At 49.6% G+C, this 12182-nt stretch overlaps 1 protein-coding gene across 4 annotated transcripts in view; it reads left to right on the top strand.

The window, feature by feature from the left end:
• The first annotated feature begins 3092 nt into the window (after positions 1-3092).
• KMT2E (lysine methyltransferase 2E (inactive)) overlaps positions 3093-12182 on the top strand; it is a 78743-nt gene continuing 69653 nt past the window's right edge. For 3 of the 4 annotated variants that reach the window (XM_029077496.1, XM_029077497.1, XM_029077494.1), the window contains exon 1: positions 3317-3422. The gene's annotated coding sequence lies outside the window, so the exon portion shown is untranslated. Of the gene's footprint in view, positions 3274-3316; positions 3423-12182 lie in introns of those variants that run through there. The other variant, XM_039914000.1, reaches the window with a different exon arrangement.

Here is a 12182-nt window from a genome sequence, read left to right as displayed (position 1 = left end):
TGTGGCTATTAGTTTATACATTTAAAACTGTGCTCTCATTTGGGAAAAGTCTAGAATCCCACGGTGACAATAAGCTTCCGGGTCTAATTCTGCATCCATATGCTTTTCTATCACCAAGATCACCTAAAAAGCATCATCAACAACTCCAGGTTATTCTGTAAAATGGGGATTAAAAGTGTCAGCCCCTCGTGGGGCCATCTGATTACCCTGTATCTACCCCAGCGCTTAGAACAGTGCTTGGCCCATAGTAGGCGCTTAACAATACCATTATTATGTCAGACGAAGCCGACCAGCTCTATACACCAAGTGTCCCCTTTGCGATTATACCACTCTGCGGGCCCTTTGTTTCCAAATGAGAGCAGACTAAAAGTAAAGCCTTTCCCATTTTACAGGCCACGAATTTAAGAAGCCAAATATCTGGGAGTTGTATTTTTTTTTTCACGGCTCTGCCACACAACCAGTTTTGAAACGGAGGCCGGATCGGTCTAAAACAAAAGCCACACCCTCCTCAATTTTGGAATTCTGCAGCGCCGCTTCCCTCTAACATTTTGTAGGATTAAAGGTCTCAATCGCAAATATCCATCGCCGAGGTTATTCCAAGCTGAGAGTTGTCGGTTTTCATTTAGCGGTCAATTATCATCAGCCGTCCGACCAAATTCCCGGCACATTTCTCCTCATAAACCGGGGAAGCCTGACTGCATTCAACCACCACCTCGGGAACCCCAGGGTCGACGAGCCACACGCTTGCTCCTTACGGGGGTTATGAAAAAAAAAAAACAAACCCAACTCTTTTTCCACCGGGATCCCCGCAGGTTCGGATCCTGCCCCGAAGATTCCCCCTGAGGCGCGACCACGGCGAGACTTACATTACCAGGCGCTAAAATCGACCCCCTCCTACGCAATTACATGGGGCTAAGATTGCAGAGGCCTCAACGAACAACATCCTCCTCATCTGGCGGTCCTGCCCAAGATTGCCCCCTTTATCCCTCTTTTCGCTTTTTTTAAAAAAGGCCCGACTGTGGCCTGGGGTGGAAAGTGGTTTTTTTTTAAAAAAAAAGAACCCGATTAAATCCTGCAACTCTCTGATTTCTGGACGGCCGGAGGGCATTTCTGCGTCGACAGTTAGGACTCGGCGAGAGGCGCGCTTCCCGAGAGAGGCCTCTGTGCTTTTTTCTGAATCTAGTCGGCGGGAAGGACCGGCCCCCCCCTCTCCTTTTGTGTCCCGGTTTGGGCTCTAAGGTCGGTCCTTTCTGCAGCTCAAAAACAGAGCCTCGGGGGGCACCGCCCCTCCCCTGCTCCCGACCTCATCCCGGTTTGAGGGGCAACATTTCGGGCTCCTCCTCGTCCCTCAGCCGCCCTCCCCTCCCCCGCGAACCGACGGAGCCGGGCCTCCGCGCCCGGGCCTTCATTTTGACACAAACGGCCCCGCTGGGGAGGAAGCCAGTCCCACCCTGGGTGAGATGGCGGGGACCCCTTCCCCTCCCACCCCCGCGACCACTGCGACGTAGAGGGAAAAGGGGCGCTTTCTCCAGCAGTCATTTCTTCCTCTTCTCGCCGCCCTGGCCGCCGCCTCCTCCTCCTCCGGCCGACCTTGCCCCTCCCCTCGGTTGGGTCGCAGCCAAACCCCAGAGGAATGCAGGCCGGTCACATGCGCTGCGGCGGCGGCGGCGGACGTGCCGCTCCCTCCCCTCCCCCGCCCTCCCCCCCGCGCCCCAGGGAGACCCGGCGCCATCTTGCCCTGACGCAGTTAGAAACACGACGGGAGAAAGGCCGCCTCCTCGTCCTCCTTCCCGGCCCGAGCTTCCAGCGGCGGGGCCTTCAACCCCCGCGCGGGGCCCGAGAGGAAACGCCGGCCGCGGCCCTCGTTTGAGAGGCTTCGGAGGGCGGCGGAGGCCGGGGCCGCCGCCGCCGCCATCGTCGCCGCCGGTCGCCGGCTGGCCGGCCGGCCCGCCCGCCCGCGCGCGCGCGGCTCCCCCTTTGCGCCAGCCTCCCGCGAGCGCGGCCCCGCCCGCTGCTGCAGCATGAGGTCATCGCCGGCCAATCCCGCGGCCCGCCGGCAGCCCGGCCGCGGCCCTCATTGGCTGGCGCCCTCGCCCCCTGCCTCTCCCCACCTCCGCTCCCCGGGCTCGGCAGGGGCCGGGGCGAGGGGGGAAGGGAAACCGCCATTTCGGGGAGAGACGCCGACGGCGGGGAAGCCCTGCTTTCCCCCGGCCGCCCCTCCAAACACCCTCCCCTCCGTTCAATCAATCACCTCCGTGCCGCCGCCACCCACTCCCCCCCACAGACACTTGTCCAGCAGGCGGGGGACTAGGGAGGGGTCCGTCCCTGGGGAGGGGGGCAGGAGGAGGCGATGGCGACAGCTTTTTGAGTGGCTGTTGTTTTGCTTTTCTTTTTTACCCCGATCCAGGGAGGCGGCAGCATTGTTCCGGCTGAGCTTTTTTTTTCCCCTTCTTCCCTTCCCCCCCCGCCCCCCCCGGCGCGCCTCATCCGTTTCTCGCTCCCCCTCAGAGGGCCCGCCAGGTCGGCTTTTATGCGGTGCCCGGAGCATGCGCAATCGAGCCACCCCCTCGGCCCCTAGCGGGCGTCGAGGGAAACCCCGGCCCCGAGGCCGGAAAAAAAAAGGGGGGGGGGAGGGGAAGGACCGGCCCCGGCCCCGGTGGACAACGGGGGGTCGTTCCCGGACCAAATGAGGTTCCCTTCCCCCTCCCCGCTTCACGTTGATGTCAGTGTTTGGAAATGCGAAGCGCCCCCCTCCCCCCCAACCGGAGCCGGCTTTCTTGGAGACCGCCCAGGGGAGGGAGGAACGCGAGCAGAGAAGGAAAAGCAAGACAGAGTCCCCCTCCTCCTCCGCCCCCCCCCCCCCCGCCCCAGACCCTACTGTCCGCCTCGGCCGGGGAGCTGGTCGCGGCTGGCACGGAGGGCCGTCCCCCGGGGCTCCGGGCGAGCGCCGGCCCGGGCTGGCGGCTGCCCACAAGCAAGATGGCGGCGGGCGGCTTCGTCCCCTCCCCCCTCTGCCCCTGCGGAGCGGGCCGGGCGGGCCCCGTGTAGCCGCCGCCGCCGCCGCCGCCGCCGAGCCCGCCGCCATTTTCCCCCAGCGAGAGGCGACCGGTGACACTGAGCGGGCGCGGGGCGCCGACCACCACACACCGCCCGAGCCCGGGGAGCCGCACCGCACAGGCCCGCCGACACCGACACCGCCGCCGCCGCCGTCGTCGTCGTCCTCCTCCTCCTCCTGCGCGACAGGCTGCGCCGCCGCCGCTCGGCGACGGGGGTGTGTGTGTGTGTGTCTGTCCGCCGGGGTGTCCGCGGAGGCCGGGCCCGGCCGCAGCCCGGCACCGACAGGTCGGGGGCGCCTGGAGCGGAGGCCCGGGGGGGGTCGGTGTAATAACGGGGTTCGGGCGCCTGGTTGGTGAAGATCCCAGGTCAGTGGGGGCGTCTCGGTCGGGGGGGGAGGGGATCCCTGCACCCCCGTCGGGTCCCCCCTGCACCCCGTCCTTCCTCCTCCTCCAGGCCCGCGGCCCGACGCGGGGCCGCCTTTCCCCAGAAAGGGGCGACTGTGGCGGGTTTCCGAGTGGGCTTTTTTAGGGGGGGAGTGGCAGTTGAACCCCCTTGAAGCGGGAGTTAGGAGGGACGCCCACCCGGGGCCAGGCCTCGGACCTGCCAGATCCCCCCTCCCCTGCAAGGGCATCTCTCCCTCGGGGGTCCCCCAACGTTTGGCGGGGGCCCCGAGCCTCCCACTCGTGTCCCTTAGGCGGGGGGAGGGGAGGATCAGCCTGGTGGCGGGCAGGCCGAGCCCCCCCCCCCCCGATTTCCACAACGCACCCGGACCCTCCCCTGCCCCCTCGTTTAAGGCCGGTCCTTTGGCATGTGAAGGCCGGCTGCCAAGTGGGGGCCCCCCACTTTGGGGGGGTTTTTTGGGGGGTGGACCCACTCTCCACGGAAGGGCCAAATAAACGGTTCCTTCGGGGCGTAGTGCGAAATGGGGGGAGGGGGAGAAGGAAGGTGGACACCTCCGTCCACCCCCAGGTCCGGCCGGCCCTCCCTCCCCCCTGGATGGGACGAGCCTTCCTCGGCTCGGAAGGAAAAGCCCCTTTTATTTACATCCTCTCGGAGGGAAAGATTAATTAGCAGGCTTTGGGGGGGCTCGAAGGGCTCCGGGGGGGGGGCCCGAGGGCGAGACCTTGGGCCGAGAGGGGGGAGACGGCGGCGAAGGCCTGCAGAGGGTGGCCCTTTTGAAGTTACTTTCGCAGGCGGCGAGGAAAAACTGCAATTTCCCTCTTTTGTCCTTTAGAGATTCTAAAAATGGCGGCCCCAGGCTGATGTTGTGGTAATCTAATCAGCTCGGGCCCTCCACACCCCATGCAGCGCGTTTGTCTGCACCATATTACAGGCTTATTATGTTTACATGAAAAGGCCGGCCCTTCTGGGTTGGTTGGGTTCCCCCCCCTTCCCTCCCCCACCCTCTTTTCTTCCACCCGTTTGCGAAAAACGTGTGGATTCTCCCCGCGAATTATTCCACCGCGTTTCACTTGATTAATTTTATTGGCTGTTCCTGAGAGGCAGAGAAAATGACAGTCTCTTCTGGAGTGTCGGGTAGCCCCCGGCCACTTACCGGAGGGGGCTGGACGCATCCCGAGAATCATCTTTTCACCTTTTGTTGTCACTTCTTTTTCGAGAAGGATCCACTTTCTGGCCCCAGTTTACCTAAATGTGGAAATCCCCTAGCCTCACTGTAAAGGACCGTACGTGCCAGCATCTTAAAATTTTAAATCTCTGGACTTGCTTTTTTATGAGTAGAGGATGGTTTTCATCTCCTGGAAAATACGTTCATTAACACAAACTGAATTTCGATCATTTTAGTGAAGCCGTTTAGTGCATATCGTTTATTTATAACGATACTGGACTTTTCAGTACAGTCCATGGGCGGGGGGGGGGTGGTGGTGAGCGGCTCAGTGTAGACATTTTCCAGCGTTTACTCGTAATGGATTTTTGGAAAGAATGAAACTACATTTTTTTTTTAATGAAACATGCAACCTGTAGTATCACCTGTATGACTCTAAGTGGAAACATTAGTTTTCACAGAGGTTTTCAAAATGTTGATCTTAGTTTTGAGCCGTATGACTTAGTGCAGTGGTAAGTCTCTACTTTAGGTATTTGTATTTTAAAGTGAACTGGTTTATCCCCTCACCTTCATATTCCCTAGTCTCGAGGTAGCAGAATTCGTTTTATTCAGTTGTTAGGATCTTCCGGATCGAATCAGAAATTTAATTTTAAATTTCCCATTCTTGGTTTTGGGCGGGGGGGGGGGGGGGTTGCCCCATTTGGAAGTATTACGTTTTTGGAATCTTATTCCTTTGGGGTATCAATTGACAAATCTTGGATATAAGTGATTGTGTAGTAAGAGCTGAGGGGCCATTAATAGCCTTGAGTTTACCTTGGAGCTGTTGTGAAGCTGAGTTATTTCAACTACTAAGGCAACCCTCCTTCAAGTGACGTTCACCCTTGCTCACTGTTTGTTAGCCCAGCATTTTAAAGTTCAATTTACTTTGGTGAATTATTTTTCATTTTTACGTAAGCCATAGTCAGTAGCCATAGCCAAATCTAAATACTGTAGAAAATAGCTGCTTTCTTCCCAGGGTTTTTTTTTTTAACCTTTCTGGGGTGATTTTCATTCCAAAGAATCACAAAGGAGACACGACCAAAGATGTAGCTTTGAAGTGGAGATAAAGCAACTCCTGAAATGAATTTTGCAGCTGTTTGAAGAATTTATGTGTAGGGATCTTTGGGCAAGCACTCTCCTTTGAAATAAAAGACCTAGCATTGGGGGAGGAGGTCGTTCAGGGTGGTGGTGGGTTTTTTTTAAAAGGTCATGTTTTATAGTCCATTTTACAGTAATCATAATGATATGCCATTTAACTTGTTAGGATGAAAGATTACATTTTGTGGTCCCTGCGAGTGCATTTCAAACTTGATCATTTAAAGCATTGTCATCATAGCCACACTGATGAGGAGCAAAGATCCCTTGGTGACTTTTTGTTCATTTGACAGTGACCTCGTTTATGTTTGTCAAAATAATTTGGTAGTAATAGTGTTTACTTGATTTGATATAATTTGGTTTGGCATATTTAAAGCTGATAGTCTAGTGGTTGGCTTGTATTCGTTTTAAAATTTGTGTTACGTCCCTTATATCATGGTGGTTGTCTTTGATTCATGAATAGCCAAAGCATTCTTTTCCATGTACATAGCTGCGAACCTCTGCATATTCAAAAAATAACCCTATAGGTTTTTAATTTTAAGACAGGTTTGAAAATAATTTTGTCTCTGGAGATGAATTGGAGCATCTGATGTTTGGCTAGGGAAAGCATAGGCAAAGGTTATTTTAAGTAGCATTTTGAGCTTTGACCCATCTTTTGTGTGACTTGAAGAATTTGAGAGGAGTTTTGATTTGTTTACTCTCCTCTAGCTGCGTGAATCATATCACCCAGTCTTTTCTGGGGAAACAATGCATCCAAATTGCATCTTTTTTTTTAAAAAGAAAAAACTAATTTTCTAGGGCCAAAGTTGCTTAGAACCTGGCTGAAATTTTGGTTTTGTTTTGACAGTCCGTTTGCGTAACGCTAAATCAGGGACTCCTTGTGACATCCAACGAAACATTTGTAACCTCCTTTTAGGTCTGTCTTATGTTTTTCGTAACCCCCTTTCTGTTCTTACATCTGCTCCCTCTCACTCATGGCATTCATTGAGCAGTGTTTCCATGCCCCTAGCGTTCCTTTCCTGATGCTCCCCTCACTTCCTCTCTGCCAGCCAGAGGCTACCTACTCCCTGTACCCCTGCAGAACTTTTCAGTAATATTGGATTCCTCTCCAAGAGAAGTGGTCAAAATAGAATGATCTCAAACATTGTGATAGTCAAGAATTTTTTTTTTTGAGGAAGAGTAGCACAAGGATAATGGAAATTAAACCTGTCGGTAATCCTGGAATGGATAGTTGTTCAATTTCAGAAGCCTGAATTCATTGAATTTATTTCATGATGAAGGGGGAGAGTTCTTATCCTTAATTGTAGTAGGGTCTTGTCAAGGAGATTTTGTTGTGGTGGTGGTGGTGGTGGTTGTTATTTTGGTCCCGGCCCTGGGGGTCTGCATTCCTTCAAATGTGAAACAAGCTTTTACAAGTGCCATTTTATAATCAATAACAATTTTTCAGAAGGCAAAAAAAAAATGGAAATGGTTTTTCGACCTAAAGCTGAGGAGGAAACGAAAATGGATACGATTTACCCAGAAGTATGCATAAGGAATTACGTGGCTGTTACTCTTTGCATAATCTACACTAATTCCTTCCCTTTATTCACAGGGGATTCTGTGTGGTTTTCAAATGGCCAGTAGACTCCGGTCACCTCTGTGAAAACTGCTTTTGTTGCTCATCGGGACTGGAAAAAAAAAATCCCTGGGTCCCACTCTTTTCAATGACTAAAAATGTCACTAGACTTCTCTCTTGCCTTCACCGCCCCTGCGTCGTGACCTCAGTGGCAGCACTGAAGCACCCCCCAACTGCTGGGGCAAGTAGTAGACGGGTGACTGGGTTGGGCTGCTTAGAAAGTGACTAGGAGCTCTTTACCTCCTCAAGGACATGGAGGAGGTGTATTAGGGACAGAAGACAGAATGGGCAACATAGCCTAGCAGGGGTTTGGCGGGGGGGAGGGGAGAGAGATGAGGGGATGAAAAATGCAGCTAGTATTTTCTGAAAATAAAAGTGAACAACCTGATGACCCCGTATTCAGCATTTTATTGTGAAAAGATTGCTGTTAAAATAGTTGGCTAACCCTTTTGGTTTTCATGTATTTTTTTTTCCCCAGCCCTACTGCTTTGTATGGTTAGGGATGGATCATTATGTTAAGGGCATTTTTAACTGTAGTATATCAGCTTGGGGTAATGTATAAGTGACAAAGGATTGACTTGAAAACATAGATGAGAAAAAATCACATCCACAGAAAAGTGAAGGAAATATGCAACCGACAATCCCCACAGAAATCCAAGTGTGTGTTTACAGTTGCTAGGTCCAGTATAGAAAATTCACCGACTCTGTAGCTGCCCCCAAAGGTGTTTTACCCTTCAAACTAAATAAAAAAGAAAAAAGGTGGAAAACTGAGGAAATATTTGCTTTTCTGGTATGCTGCTTATCTTCATCCTCTTTCTTGGAGGGATGTAACCCACTCTTTGGGTTTCTTTTATTAGCTCTTGTGGGGTTTGTGGTCAGGAGCTGCAGCTGAGGAAAATATTGGTGGGTCTTAGAGGATTCTTCTTCTGGTATGGACTTCTGCAGGCCTTCCACTGATCACCTTTGGTCTAGTCAGAAGAAAGTGGTTCCTGTTGCCATGATCCAGTGGCTGCCACACCCATTCCGTGTTTTAAGATCCCAGACTCTGCATCATGCCTGATCAAATCCTCCATTTTCTGGGTGTAGTTCAGTGTATGAAAATGAAAAGAAATTGTTGGCTGGTTTTGGTTTGGTGTTTTTTTTTTTCTGCCGAAGGATTTACATTTACAGAAGCATATTTTTCCGGCTTAATATTAATGGTTTAATATTTTCCTGCCAATATTATTAATGGGAATTTAAATGCGAGAAATATGCAAGGCTGAGGTTCGCCTTTGAGGCGTTAGCCTTTGTGTTAGCTTTTGTGTCATCGGGCAATAATATTTTTGACCAGAGCTGAGCTAGAACAGCCTTCCTCACCATCTGCTGGCATTGGCTTGGTTTGGGGAAAGGAGGTAGGTGGCTGCTGCCATTCCCTCATGGCATGCAAGGTTAGGGAAGGTAGGAGGTGATAATAGCTGGAAGTGGCTCTTCAGGTAGCTGGCGGTGACTTTGGTCCTTCAGTTTTTGAAACGCCTTCAAAATTCCCTCCCTTCTCCAGCCCAGCAGCCTTCGGTAGTTCAGAATCTGACTTGGGTATGGTAAGGCAAAACAGTTTTATCGAATAAAAAAGTAGCCTGGGCTTATTGTGGCTTTGGGAATTTTTGTTTTGTTCCTTCTTGGCTTCCTTTGCAGTAGGGCTGGAAATTAAACATGTACTCTCAGAACTTGCTCTCCTGGTGATTTTCCCAGACCCTTATTAAATGGTAAGAAGATAAGCGTGTGTTTTGTGGCTAAAAAATGTATCTCTGCCCTGGAGAAGTTCTAGAAATCCAGTAAATAAGATCTGTCATAGGGTTATTTCAAAGCAAAATAATTTTTGATAGAATAATGATAATAATAATTGTGGTATTCGTGAAGCACTTATTACGTGTCAGGCACTGTACTAACCTCTAGGATAGAGTCAAGGTAATTGGGTTGGACACGGTCCCTGTTCCACATAGGGCTCCTAGTCTTAATTTCCAATTTACAGATGAGGTTACTGAGGCACAGAGAAGTTATGTGACCTGCCCAAAGTCACACAGCAGACAAGAGGCGGAATTAGAACCTAAGTCCTTTTGACTCCCAGGCTCCATCCTTCCTAGGCTTCCTAGGCTGGGCTGCTTCCGTATGAATCTAAATTTTAAATAAAGGAAATTTTCACTTCAAAAAAGTGCAATTAACTTTCTTTGGATTGGTTGCCTGTATTTTCAGGCTTGTAAAATGAGGAAAGTGCAGATAAACCAGAGAAGCAGCGTGGCTCAGTGGGAAGAGCACGGGCTTTGGAGTCAGAGGTCATGAGTTTGAATCCCTGCTCCGCCACTTGTCAGCTGTGTGACTGTGGGCAAGTCACTTAACTTCTCTGTGCCTCAGTTACCTCATCTGTAAAATGGGAATTAAGACTGTGAGCCCCACGTGGGACAACCTGATTCCCTTGTGTCTACCCCAGCGCTTAGAGCAGTGCTCGGCACATAGTAAGCGCTTAATAAATACCAACATTATTATTATTATTAAGTTTGCAAGCTTTGTATTGATTAAAATATTAAATATTTGAAAACGTAATGGTTTAGTTAAATTCAAGTAAATATTTCTTCAAAAATTCTCAAAGTTACAATATAAAAATTGATTTTATCCAAACAAATTATTTTCTAAATTTTTTTTTTTTTTTTACAAATTCTGAGTAGTTTGATAAAGGGGAAGAGAATTTCCTCAGTATAGGAAAAACCATCTTTTTTTCGGTATTTGTTAGGTGCTTACTGTGTGTCAAGCACTGTCAGTGAGGGCTGGGGGTAGATACAGGGTAATCAGGTCAGACATTGTCCCTTTAGGCTCACAGTCTAAATAAGAGGAAGAATGGGTATTTCATCCCCATTTTACAGTTGAAGAAACTGAGGCACAGATAAGTAAAGTGACTTGCCTGTAGTGACACTGCAGGCAGGCGGCAGAGCCAGATTTGGAACTCAGGTCTTCTGGCCCATGCTCTTTCCACTAGTGGAAAGAGTGGAATTCAACCGCAAAATTGGTTTATTCACACTCCCCTGGTTTTACAAGCCTGAAAAATCCTGATAACTAAACTAAAGAAAGGAACTTACTGAAATATTGGATTGTACTTTTCAAAATGACATGAAACCTTTTAACATTTTAACATTAAATTTTGACAAGGAAAAGACTTAGTAACCACAGGGTATGTTTTCTAAGAGGGCCAAACAATCGATTTTTGTCTGGTTGTAGATCTCATGATCCTGATGTAGCTGATCAGGTGTCTTTCCCTGCTGGGAAGCCTGGAAAACATTTTTTCCTCATTAAGCTTAGATTCTTTTTGAGGCAGATGACTCTACGTATTCTTAATTGATAAGAATGAAAAATCTTAAAAGTTAGGTGCAATAAAAAAGAACATGAGACCGGGATCTTGAAACCACCAGTCAATTGGTATTTATTGAGCACTTCTTATGTGCAGAGCACTTGGGAGAGTGCCCTACAACCAAAGTTAGCAGACAGGCTCTTTGTCCCTAACAAGCTTACAGTCTGGAGGGGGAGGGTCCCTGGTTCTCATCCCAGCTCTCACACTGTCCTGCTGTGTCACCTTGGGGATAGTGGTCTAGCGGATAGAGGACGGGCCTGGGAGTCAGAAGGACCTGGATTCTAATCCCGGGGCCAGTACCTGTCTGCTGTATCACCTTGGGCAAGTCACCTAACTTCTCTGGGCCTTAGTTACCTCATCTGTAAAATGAGGATTAAGACTGTGAGCCCCATGTGGAACAGGAACTGTGTCCAACATGATTAGCTTGTATCTGCCCCAGCGCTTAATACGGTGCCTGGCACATAGTAAGTGCTTAACAAATGCCATTTTTTTTTTTTATTAAAAAGGACCCTTTCTGTACCTCTGATCCCTCATCTTTAAATTGGGGGTGAGCCGTCTTTCCTGATCTCGTGAATTGTGAGCCCTGTGTGGGAAAATAATAATAATCATGATGGTTTTTGTTAAGCACTTATTATGTGCCAAGCACTGTTCTAAGCGCTGGGTTAGAAACAAGATTATCAGGTTGTCCCACATGGGACTCACACTTTTCATCCCCATTCTACAGATGAGGTAACTGAGGCACAGAGAAGTGAAGTGACTTGCCCAAAGTCACCCAACCGACAACTGGTGGAGCTGGGATTAGAACTCACGACCTCTGACTCCCAAGCGCGTGCTCTTCCCACTGAGCCATGCTGCTGCTTGCATTTAGGACTTAATACCATAACTAAACATCCTAATCACTAGTTCATCTCACCAAGGCCTGAAAAAATGAGGCAGTGGGTTCGAAGAAATGTATATTCTGTTCCTTTCTATTCCCTTTTACCACGGTTTGTTTTGCAAAGGGACTCTGTTTCTAGGCAAAATCAGGTTATATTTGCTACAGGCAAGTCTGTGATTCTTAGCCATGTGATAGAAGGGTACAGCAGGAAGCAGTGCAGGTGGTAGGAGGAATAACTTTTAGTATTTGTGGGCAGGATCTAGGCAAATGCTGTGGATGCGTTGCATTTTTGTGGGTCTTAATGACAAGGGTTTATAGATACTATTGAAAACAATAAGTGCAGTTCTTTTGGTAAATACCTTTAGGAATTTCTACTTGGGCTAAATTTGCAAGGGTATTCAGAATCCACATCTAGATTTACAGACAGTTATTACTGTTTCTGGAGGGTTGATGTAGAGTGCATTTGAAACTCCTCTCAAATCTGCCATAAATTAGGATTTTGATATGTTTCTTAGAGAATTAGGAAACATTTTTTCTGACAGTTTGAAGAGCCGGT

Source organism: Ornithorhynchus anatinus, chromosome 13, assembly GCF_004115215.2.
Source record: "Ornithorhynchus anatinus isolate Pmale09 chromosome 13, mOrnAna1.pri.v4, whole genome shotgun sequence".
In the NCBI taxonomy this organism is placed as follows: Eukaryota; Metazoa; Chordata; class Mammalia; order Monotremata; family Ornithorhynchidae; genus Ornithorhynchus; species Ornithorhynchus anatinus.
This window is presented reverse-complemented; position numbering and strand designations above follow the sequence as displayed.